The sequence below is a fragment of the Anomaloglossus baeobatrachus genome, chromosome 12 (assembly GCF_048569485.1).
Source record: "Anomaloglossus baeobatrachus isolate aAnoBae1 chromosome 12, aAnoBae1.hap1, whole genome shotgun sequence".
NCBI lineage: Eukaryota > Metazoa > Chordata > Amphibia > Anura > Aromobatidae > Anomaloglossus > Anomaloglossus baeobatrachus.
Genome location: NC_134364.1, coordinates 127747944 through 127760729, shown reverse-complemented (window position 1 = coordinate 127760729; position 12786 = coordinate 127747944).

Below are 12786 nucleotides of genomic sequence, written 5' to 3'. Positions count from 1 at the left end.
GGGGCGCGGGGGCATTACCGGGTCAGGGGGGGCGCGGGGGCATTATCGGGTCAGGGGGGCATTACCGGGTCAGGGGGGGCGCGGGGGCATTACCGGGTCAGGGGGGCGCGGGGGCATTACCGGGTCAGGGGGGCGCGGGGGCATTACCGGGTCAGGGGGGCGCGGGGGCATTACCGGGTCAGGGGGGCGCGGGGGCATTACCGGGTCAGGGGGGCGCGGGGGCATTACCGGGTCAGGGGGGCGCGGGGGCATTATCGGGTCAGGGGGGCATTACCGGGTCAGGGGGGCGCGGGGGGCATTACCGGGTCAGGGGGGCGCGGGGGCATTACCGGGTCAGGGGGGCGCGGGGGCATTACCGGGTCAGGGGGGCGTGGGGGCATTACCGGGTCAGGGGGGCGCGGGGGCACAGAAACATTCAGTGCGAAAAGTGCGAGAAGGCCTGATCCCAAAACATACAATATGGCGGCTGTAACCAGGAGTGATACCAATATCACCCCCCCCCCCCCAAAAAAAAATAAATAAATAATAAATAAAAAGATTCTAAAATTTTGGGGATTGAACTGGCAGGAATCTACCAAGATGGCGGCTTGTAAAAGGGCCGCGCGTCACCTCGAGCGAGGGTAAAGTATTTTCGCAGCAGTAGCGACCATTTTTTATTATTTTGATGGAAATGAAGCAAATTTGGGGCTGTTTGCGGCAGTGTGAGAATTGTCCAGCAGGGGGTGCTGCGTACAGTGCTATCAGGCCTGACACACCCTGCAGGGTGAACCTCGCCCCGGACTGTGGAGGCGATACACCCTGCGCCACGTGCTCCCTGCAGAGAGGGGGGAATGGAGGCTGTGATGCAGGCGGGAGGCCTCGCACTGGGGTTTTGTGCCTTTGTGCTGCACATATGGTGAGTCCGGACGTGGATACACCCAGACAGGGAGGCCGGGGGCGACGGGTCCGCTTTACGGATCGATAGGGCGATAAAATGTTTACGCCGTCACCTCATGAGAAATTAGCCACTTTATGGCTTTTCTCCCCATGGATCTATTCTTTACACTGCAGCGCTGCTCCTTTAAAGCATCCCTATCTGACCACATCTGTGCACACATGGTGCCGTGCCTTTAAGGAGCGGCCATAGTTGGGGAGCAGAATCAGGAATGTGTGAGCGATGGAGACAATTCCGACTTCACCAGAGGTGGATTTCTGTCCTTCATGTTACACACAGAACCTTGTAGTATGAACCCCTGGGTAGCCACCCATCATCTATCCGCAGTGCGGAGACCTCACCCAGCTGCCATCTTCCCCTCCCTCCCTCATGACTTCATCCCTCTAAGATGCAGGCCCCGGCTTCAGTGAAGGAAGATGGACATCTGCCAAGACGTGAGTCACAGGACGACGGCGGAGGCGGCACGGTCACTGCCCTCCTGAGCTGAGTACAATACTGGCAAACATTAGCTGCTCAAAAGTGATTATTCTCGGCAGCACATCATCCCCTGTGCATAGATGAGTGCTGTCGAGAAATGTATACCTGCATAAGCAGCGGGCTATGGAGCGGTCAGTTGTGTAATGACGCAGGTAATGTTACACTTCTCCATCACACTTCTCTTGAGCTGCACCAGTTCTCTGGAATGCTCTACCTCATTATATCCTCTGACACTCACCAGGTAACATGAGGCTGATCACAATTCCAAAGCAGACTGCTGCCTCGACACAGTGATAAGAATACCTATCTCTGTCTATATATATATATATACGTGTATATATGTACTGTATATACTGTATATATAGACACACACACGATTTTTCTGGCTGTACAGATATCTTATAACTTTATCCACTTTTCACCACATTTTGGGGAAATCCCTATATATGATTTGTCATTTTCCTGTGATTCACAAACAAGCAGCGCTCTGTCCACGCCCGCACCGCATTACTATAGCAACACACAGTATTGTCCCAAACACTGCACCGCTAGAGCCCCGCTACACATCTGCAGGGGGAGGAAAGAGAGGCGGGAGGATGCGGGGGGGGGGGGGGCGAAAGCGAGTAGAGGAAGGAGAGAGAATATATATATATACACACATAGGGAGGAGTGAAATCGAGTAGAGAAAGGAGGAAGAATATTTAATATATATATAGAGAGAGAGAAGAGAATGGAGGGAGAGTGTATATATATACAGAGAGAGGAGAGGATGTAGAGAGGAGTGAAAGACAGTAGAAAAAGGAGGAAGAATATATATATATATATATATATATATATAATTATATATATATATATGTATATATATGCCTTATTCTGTCTGTCTGTCTGTCTGTCTTGCTCCAAAATTGTGTCCTTACGGTGACACAAAGCTGATTGGCCGCTGGGCTCGCCATGGCCCCGCCCCCCCGCACGGATTGGCCGCTCGCCCAGGCTGCACCCCCACACGGATTGGTCGGCCGCTCGCCCAGGCTCCGCCCCCCCACAGATTGGCCTCTCGCCCCGGCACCCTGCAGGCATTGGCAACTCGGCCACGCCCCGCCCCCCTCACGCAATGCACGCTAGCTCTGGCCCCGCCCCCCCACGCATTCCCCGAACCGACATGGTCACGGAGCCACAACTACCAGGTGAGTACTGTACCCCTGGGAGCCCACATCAGCGTACGCCGCCAAACCAGCCGACACAAACCCTCGCATTGCTGGGGCTGGCCGGCGTATGCTGGTGTGGGCTCCCGTGCGAGCGGGGGACGAGATACGCTGGTAACCATGGTAGCATAGTTACCAGCGCATCAAGGTCCTGCAGCGGCGGAAAATACACACACGCACACACATACACACACATCAGATCACACTCACTCTCACACACACCTCACACACACATCACATCGCATCCACACATCAAGGTCCTGCAGCGGCGGAACATACACACACATAACAGCACACACACACACATACACACACACATACACACACACATACATCAGATCACACTCACTCTCACACACACCTCACACACACATCACATCGCATCCACATACTCACAACATCCTGGGATATCGCTTGCTTCTCGGCCTCGATACTGTGCTGCTGTGAGCTTCCAGGACCTGCCGGAGGATCACATGGCCAGAAGCATGTGGTATCTCCGGATGTTGTGAGTGTGAGCGCGTATGTGCAATATCGTCAATGTGTGTGTGCGTGAGTGTATGCGATCGGGTGTGTGTGAGTGTATGCGATTGGGTGTGTGTGAGTGTATGCGATCGGGTGTGTGTGAGTGTATGCGATCGGGTGTGTGTGAGTGTATGCGATCGGGTGTGTGTGAGTGTATGCGATCGGGTGTGTGTGAGTGTATGCGATCGGATCTGTGAGTGTCAGCAGAGGAGCACGGTGTGCTGGAGGAGGCTGGGAGGAGAGAGGCTGATCCTGGGGAAGGCTGGGATGGGGAGGCTGAGAGAAGAGAGGCTGATGCTGGGAGAGGCTGAGGCTGGGGTAGGCTGGGAGGAGAGAGGCTGATGCTGGGAGGAGAGAGGCTGATGCTGGGGGAGGCTGAGGCTGGGGTAGGCTGGGAGGAGAGAGGCTGATGCTGGGGGAGGCTGAGGCTGGGGTAGGCTGGGAGGAGAGAGACTGATGGTGGGAAGAGAGAGGCTGATGCTGGGAGGAGAGAGGCTGATGCTGGGGGATGCTGAGGCTGGGGTAGGCTGGGAGGAGAGAGGCTGATGCTGGGGACAGAAAAGGCTGATGCTGGGAGGAAAGAGGCTGATGCTGGGGGAGGCTGAGGCTGGGGTAGGCTGGGAGGAGAGAGGCTGATGCTGGGGACAGAAAAGGCTGATGCTGGGAGGAGAGAGGCTGATGCTGGGAGGAGAGAGGCTGATGCTGGGGACAGAGAGGCTGATGCTGGGGACAGAGAGGCTGATGCTGGGAGGAGAGAGGCTGATGCTGCGGGTAGAGAGGCTGATGCTGGTGCAGCATGGGGGATGGAGCACGATGGGGGGTGCGCAGCATGGGGGATGGAGCACGTTTGGGAGTGCGCAGCATGGCGGATGGAGCACGTTTGGGAGTGCGCAGCATGGCGGATGGAGCACGTTTGGGAGTGCGCAGCATGGCGGATGGAGCACGTTTGGGAGTGCGCAGCATGGGGGATGCAGCACGATGGGGAGTGCGCAGCATGGCGGATGGAGCACGTTTGGGAGTGCGCAGCATGGGGGATGCAGCACGATGGGGAGTGCGGAGCATGGCGGATGGAGCACGTTTGGGAGTGCGCAGCATGGCGGATGGACCACGTTTGGGAGTGCGCAGCATGGCGGATGGAGCACGTTTGGGAGTGCGCAGCATGGCTGATGGAGCACGATGGGGGGTGCGCAGCATGGGAGATGGAGCACGATGGGGGGTGCGCAGCATAGGGGATGGAGCACGATGGGGAGTGCGCTGCATGGGGGATGGAGCACGATGGGGAGTGCGCTGCATGGGGGATGGAGCACGTTTGGGAGTGCACACCTCCTCCCAACACACACACACGCGCACGCACTGCACAACACACCACACACACACACTGGGAACCACAAACAACTGCCCTACACAGACACCCACACACACAGACAACGCTGCACACACACAACACCCAACACACAAACACCGCGGCACACACAAATATACGCACATACCGCACAACACACACACTGCACAAAACATACCTCCCCCCAAAACACACCACACACACAAACCGCGCAACACACACACAACGCTACAGACACACAGCGCTCCACAAACATCGCAACACACGCAACACACATACAACACCGCTCTCACCCCCCGCCACACCCAGACAACACCCAGAACATGTACAGCGCCCTACACAAACACTTGGTAACTACACACAACAACATCTATATATATATATATATATATATATATATATATAACAAAAATCATACATTAACTACACAATACGTAAATTCTAGAATACCCGATGCGTAGAATCGGGCCACCTTCTAGTATGTATGTATATATATATATATATATATATATATATATATGTACAGATCAAAAGTTTGGACACACCTCATTCAAAGAGTTTTCTTTATTTTCATGACTCTGAAAATTGTAGATTCACATTGAAGGCATCAAAACGATTAATTAACACATGTGGAACGAAATACTTAAAAAAGTGTGAAACAACTGAAAATATGTCTTATATTCTAGGTTCTTCAAAGTAGCCACCTTTTGCTTTGATTCCTGCTTTGCACACTCTTGGCATTCTCTTGATGAGCTTCAAGAGGTAGACACCGGAAATGGTTTTCCAACAGTCTTGAAGGAGTTCCCAGAGATGCTTAGCACTTGTTGGCCCTTTTGCCTTCACTCTGCGGTCCAGCTCACCCCACACCATCTCGATTGGGTTCAGGTCTGGTGACTGTGGAGGCCGGGTCATCTGGCGTAGCACCCCATCACCACCCCACACAGAGTTCTAGCAGCAGACACATCTCTAGACCAACTGTTAAGAGGAGACTTTGTGCAGCAGGCTTCATGGTAAAATAGCTGCTAGGAAACCTCTGCTAAGGACAGGCAACAAGCAGAAGAGACTTGTTTGGGCTAAAGAACACAAGGAATGGACATTAGACCAGTGGAAATCTGTGCTTCGGTCTGAGGAGTCCAAATTTGAGATCTTTGGATCCAACCACCGTGTCTTTGTAGAAAAGGTGAACGGATGGACTCTACATGGCTGGTTCCCACCGTGAAGCATGGTGGAGGAGGTGTGATGGTGTGGGGGGGCTTTGCTGGTGACACTGTTGGAGATTTATTCAAAATTGAAGGCATACAAAACCAGCATGGCTACCACAGCATCTTGCAGGGCCATGCTATTCCATCCAGTTTGCGTTTAGTTGGACCATCAATTTTTCAACAGGACAATGACCCCAAACACCCCTCCAGGCTGTGTAAGGGCTATTTGACTAAGAAGGAGAGTGATGGGGTGCTACGCCAGATGACCTGGCCTCCACAGTCACCAGACCTGAACCCAATCGAGATGGTTTGGAGTGACCTGGACCGCAGAGTGAAGGCAAAAAGGCCAACAAGTGCTAAGCATCTCTGGGAACTCCTTCAAGACTGTTGGAAGACCATTTCCGGTGACTACCTCTTGAAGCTCATCAAGAGAATGCCAAGAGTGTGCAAAGCAGTAATCAAAGCAAAAGGTGGCTACTTTGAAGAACCTAGAATATAAGACATATTTTCAGTTGTTTCACACTTTTTTGTTAAGTATTTCATTCCACATGTGATAATTCATAGTTTTGATGCCTTCAATGTGAACCTACAATTTTCAGAGTCATGAAAATAAAGAAAACTCTTTGAATGAGAAGGTGTGTCCAAACTTTTGATCTGTACTGTGTGTGTGTGTGTGTATATATATATATATATATATATATATATATATATATGTATATGTATATGTAGAGGAGAGGACGTAGAGATGAGTGAAAGAGAGTAGCAACAGGAGGAAGAATATATATATATATATATATATATATATATATATATCAGTCATATGAAAAAGTTTGTGCACCCCTATTAATGTTAACCTTTTTTCTTTATAACAATTTGGGGTTTTTGCAGCAGCTATTTCAGTTTCATATATCTAATAACTGATGGACTGAGTAATTAATATTTCTGGATTGAAATGAGGTTTATTGTACTAACGGAAAATGTGCAATCCGCATTTAAACAAAATTTGACCGGTGCAAAAGTATGGGCACCCTTATCAATTTCTTGATTTGAACCCTCCTAACTACTTTTTACTGACTTACTAAAGCACTAAATTGGTTTTGTAACCTCATTGAGCTTTGCACTTCATAGGCAGGTGTATCCAATCATGAGAAAAGGTATTTAAGGTGGCCACTTGCAAGTTGTTCTCCTATTTGAATCTCCTATGAAGAGTGGCATCATGGGCTCCTCAAAACATCATCTCTCAAATGATCTGAAAACAAAGATTATTCAGCATAGTTGTTCAGGGGAAGGTACAAAAAGTTTTCTCAGAGATTTAAACTGTCTGTTTCCACCGTGAGGAACATAGTAAGGAAATGGAAGAACACAGGTACAGTTCTTGTTAAGCCCAGAAGTGGCAGGCCAAGAAAAATATCAGAAAGGCAGAGAAGAAGAATGGTGAGAACAGTCAAGGACAATCCACAGACCACCTCCAAAGACCTGCAGCTTCATCTTGCTGCAGATGGTGTCAATGTGCATCGGGCAACAATACAGCGCACGTTGCACAAGGAGAAGCTGTATGGAAAAGTGATGTGAAAGAAGCCGTTTCTGCAAGCACGCCACAAACAGAGTCGCCTGAGGTATGCAAAAGCACATTTGGACAAGCCAGTTACATTTTGGAAGAAGGTCCTGTGGACTGATGAAACAAAGATTGAGTTGTTTGGTCATACAAAAAGGCGTTATGCATGGAGGCAAAAAAACACGGCATTCCAAGAAAAGCACTTGCTACCCACAGTAAAATTTGGTGGAGGTTCCATCATGCTTTGGGGCTGTGTGGCCAATGCTGGCACCGGGAATCTTGTTAAAGTTGAGGGTCGCATGGATTCAACTCAGGATCAGCAGATTCTTGACAATAATGTGCAAGAATCAGTGACGAAGTTGAAGTTACGCAGGGGATGGATATTTCAGCAAGACAATGATCCAAAACACCGCTCCAAATCTACTCAGGCATTCATGCAGAGGAACAATTACAATGCTCTGGAATGGCCATCCCAGTCCCCAGACCTGAATATCATTGAACATCTGTGGGATGATGTGAAGCGGCTGTCCATGCTCGGCGACCATCAAACTTACCTGAACTGGAATTGTTTTGTAACCAGGAATGGTCAAATCTACCTTCATCCAGGATCCAGGAACTCATTAACAGCTGCAGGAAGCGACTAGAGGCTGTGATTTCTGCAAAAGGAGGATCTACAAAATATTAATGTCACTTTTATGTTGAGGTGCCCATACTTTTGCACCGGTCAAATTTTGTTTAAATGCAGATTGCACATTTTCTGTTAGTACAATAAACCTCATTTCAATCCAGAAATATTACTCAGTCCATCAGGTATTAGATATATGAAACTGAAATAGCAAAAACCGAAATTGTTATAAGGAAAAAAGGTTCACATTAATAGGGGTGCCCAAACTTTTTCATATGACTGTATATATATATATATATATATATATATATATATATATATATATGCAGAAGAAGTTAATTTATTTCAGTAATTCAATAGAAAAAGGGATACACATATATTATATAGAATCATTACACATAGAAGGATCTATTCCTATATATTATATAGAGTCATTAAACACAGAGGGCTCTATTCCTATATATTATATAGAGTCATTACACACAGAAGGATCTATTCCTATATATTACATAGAGTCATTACACACAGATAGATCTATTTCACGTGTTTATTTCTGTTAATATTGATGATTAGGGCTTACAGCCAATGCAAACCCAAATGTCATTATCTCATAAAATTAGAATAATTACCACAAAACACCTGCAAAAGCTTCCTAAGTGTTTAAAATGGTCCCTTAGTCTGGTTCAGTAGGCTACACAATCATGGGGAAGACTTCTGGCTTGACAAATATCCAGAAGGCAGTCATTGACACACTCCACAAGGAGGGTAAGCCACAAAAGGTCATTTCTAAAGAAGCTGGCTGTTCAGACTGCTGTATCCAAACATATTAATGGAAAGTTGAGTGGAAGGAAAAAGTGTGGTAGAAAAAGGTGCAGAAGCAACCGGGATAACCACAGCCTTGATAGGATTAAGAAAAGGCCATTCAAAAATTTAAGGGAGGTTCACAAGGAGTGGATGCTGCTGGAGTCAGTAATAAACACGTGAAATAGATCCCTCTGTGTGTAATAACTCTATATAGTATATAGGAATAGATCCCTGTGTGTAATGACTCTATATAACATATAGGAATAGATCCCTCTGTGTGTAATGACTCTATATAATATATAGGAATAGATCCCTCTGTGTGTAATGACTCTATATAATATATAGGAATAGATCCCTCTGTGTGTAATGACTCTATATAATATATAGGAATAGACCCCTCTGTGTGTAATGACTCTATATAATATATAGGAATAGATCTCTCTGTGTGTAATGCCTCTATATAATATATAGGAATAGATCCCTCTGTGTGTAATGACTATATAATATATAGGAATAGATTCCTCTGTGTGTAATGACTCTATATAATATATAGGAATAGATCCATCTGTGTGTAATGACTCTATATAATATATAGGAATAGATCCCTGTGTGTAATGACTGTATATAATATATAGGAATAGATCCCTCTGTGTGTAATGACTCTATATAATATATAGGAATAGATCCTTGTGTGTAATGACTCTATATAATATATAGGAATAGATCCCTCTGTGTGTAATGACTCTATATAATATATAGGAATAGATCCCTCTGTGTGTAATGACTCTATATAATATATGGGAATAGATCCCTCTGTGTGTAATGACTCTATATAATATATGGGAATAGATCCCTCTGTGTGTACTCTATATTATATATAGGAATAGATCCCTCTGTGTGTAATGACTCTATATAATATATAGGAATAGATCCCTCTGTGTGTAATGACTCTATATAATATATGGGAATAGATCCCTGTGTGTAATGACTGTATATAATATATAGGAATAGATCCCTCTGTGTGTAATGACTGTATATAATATATAGGAATAGATCCCTGTGTGTAATGACTATATAATATATAGGAATAGATCCCTCTGTGTGTAATGACTCTATATAATATATAGGAATAGATCCCTCTGTGTGTAATGACTCTATATAATATATAGGAATAGATCCCTCTGTGTGTAATGACTGTATATAATATTATATAGGAATAGATCCCTCTGTGTGTAATGACTCTATATAATATATAGGAATAGATCCCTCTGTGTGTAATGACGCTATATAATATATAGGAATAGATCCCTCTGTGTGTAATGACTGTATATAATATTATATAGGAATAGATCCCTCTGTGTGTAATGACTCTATATAATATATAGGAATAGATCCCTCTGTGTGTAATGACTCTATATAATATATAGGAATAGATCCCTCTGCGTGTAATGACTCTATATAATATATGAATAGATCCCTCTGCGTGTAATGACTCTATATAATATATGTGTTTCCCTTCTTGTTCTGAATTACTGAAATAAATTCACTTTTTGAGGATATTCTAATTTATTGAGATGCACGTGTATATCTAGGGACAGGAGAGGGAATTTATAAGGAGAGGTGAGAGAACAATGAGAAAAGACAGAAGTGAGAGGATCAGAGGAAGGAGGGAGAATTAATATAAAGAGAAGAGACGTGAGGGAATATACTGTGTATATAGAGAGGAGTGAGAGGCGTTAGATAAGCTAGAGTATAATATTAGAGCGAGGTGAAAGCAGATAGGATATATATGGTGAGAGGCGAGGGAGTAGATTGTGAGGGGTGAGAGGATATAGAGGGAAGATACAGAGGGGGTTGGATACAGAGGGGGGAGGATACAGGTCATTAGGTCGGATGATGATTTCATGTATCGTTGAGAACTCAGTGTCTAATTATCTTTCTGGTTGATGTGATTTGGTACTATTGTGACAGCATGGTTGTCCTGTGTCACCTATAGTCGCTTATGACTGTTATTGGCAAAGATCCTTTATCTGGAATATATCCCTACAATTATACTCAACTCATACTTCTCAAACAGAAAGATCTGAATAATTAAACTCAAAAAGTCTGGTTAGGAGGCATCGCAGTAGGATCTAGCTGCTAAAACTTTGGAATCGACTCTGACGACAAATAGTTGACTTCATAGGATGACCAACACCTGGCCTAAAAGGGATATATAACAAAAACCATGGCATAAGGGTGTGCCCACCTCCATTATTCTGGCCTCAGGGTGTGCCCATCACCATCATGGTGGCCTCAGGGTTTGCCCACCACCATCATGGTGGCCTCAGGGTTTGCCCACCTGACCATCATGGTGGCCTAGGAATGTGTCCACCTCCATTATGGTGGCCTAAGAATGTGTCCACCTCCATTATGGTGGCCTCAGGGTTTGCCCACCATCATCATGGTGGGCTAAGAATGTGTCCACCTCCATTATGGTGGCCTCAGGGTGTGCCCACCAGCAGCATGGTGGCCTCATATCTGTGCTGAGTAGGGTGTATCAGTGCTACCACGAAAGGAAGAAAAAGGAAAATATCAGAGGGCTTGAAAGCCGGTGAGTCTTCGTCCAACAGCAATAACGATGATGATCGCAGAGACCTGAACTCTGCCTTTTCCCCAGAACATTCTCACAGTCCGAGGAAGCAGCCGCCCTTGTTTTCTGCTGCCCTTTTAGATTCCAACTAAGGTCGTAGAGAAATTTTCAGTAGATTCACACCCTGGACCCTACTGGAAAATGTTAAGGATTCTGCAGATTTTTTGGCCTGAATTCAGATGACCCTTGTTATGGATGATAAAAATGTAGCTATATAACAGGGAGAATGGCCTTTCACTGAACTTGGGTGGACCCGAGAAAGTTAACTCCAGGGGGGCCCACTGTGACTCCCCTAGTCCTGGTGTTAATTTTACAATCCAGTAAAATCCATCCACCATGGCCCTCCTCCCACTTCCAACACATGCGGGAAGGTTTGTGACCTCCAACTAGTCATAAAGCTTCAAGTATCATCATGTCACCCGGCAGAAACACATCTGAACCGGAATTTACAACAGAGCTTTGTTCTTCGAGTCTGAAAATATTGGGTAAATATTTGCCTCTTATCACACGGCCTCCTTCGCCAAGTATAGTCTATCTGAAGATATTCTTTGCAGATTGAGATTTTAAAGGGAATCTTTCACTTTATTCATACTGTCCAAACCACGAGCAGCATGAAGATCTGACCAAGAACCATAGCTAAGGCGAAACCAGACCAGCGTTGCCCTTGGCCAGCTCTTCTCAACCCTACAGTAGCCCTGGGAAGAGCCGGCCAGAGGCAATGCTGGACTACCCGAGCTGCAATCGTGAAGGCTTTGATTTATGAACATAGTTTGTGCAGCGTGAATGAGGTGGAAGGTTCCCCTTAACGCTGCTGACAACTCTCTCAGAAGCTCAGAACTTTGATTCTGCCCAATGTTAGATAAGCGCTACTTGTGTGGGTAGTGTAGGAGGATTGTCAGGCAGGGCTGGCAGCATTTTTGTCACTGTTTTCGTAGTGTTAGGTAACTCGGATTCTGCCTCCAGCTTCTACAATCTCATGAATAACACATGTAACGCGTGTTCATGACAGTTCGGGAATGGATGAGCCGGGGCGTAACCATGATAAGTGCCAACGTTCAGAAGAAGATCATTACGACAAGCAAGAGTGATCGCAGGCTGATGAGAAAAGAAAAATGAAGGAAAGGTTATTAGAGAAACATTGCGGCCACTAACAGATGCCACATAGGGTGGCCATAGAGGACTGCCGACTGCCCAGGAGAGCTGGTGAAGACGTAGTGCTGGGGAAGCTGTCCAAAGCATCCACGTCAATACCATTATAAGAAGTCCTCTCAGAAATCAAGTATTAGGAGTTAGAAGAACAGTCAAAGCCAATAGTGGTGCCCCGAGGAAACGGTGCAGTGCCAATATCTCACAGGTGACAAGGTAATTATAGGGCAGGTGAGAGCGACGGTGTGTGATGAGGGTGTAACCTTCATATACAAGAGCTGACAGTCAAAATCCACCAAGAACCCGTGTTTGGGGGTCACTTTTATAAAGAAAACACAACACGAC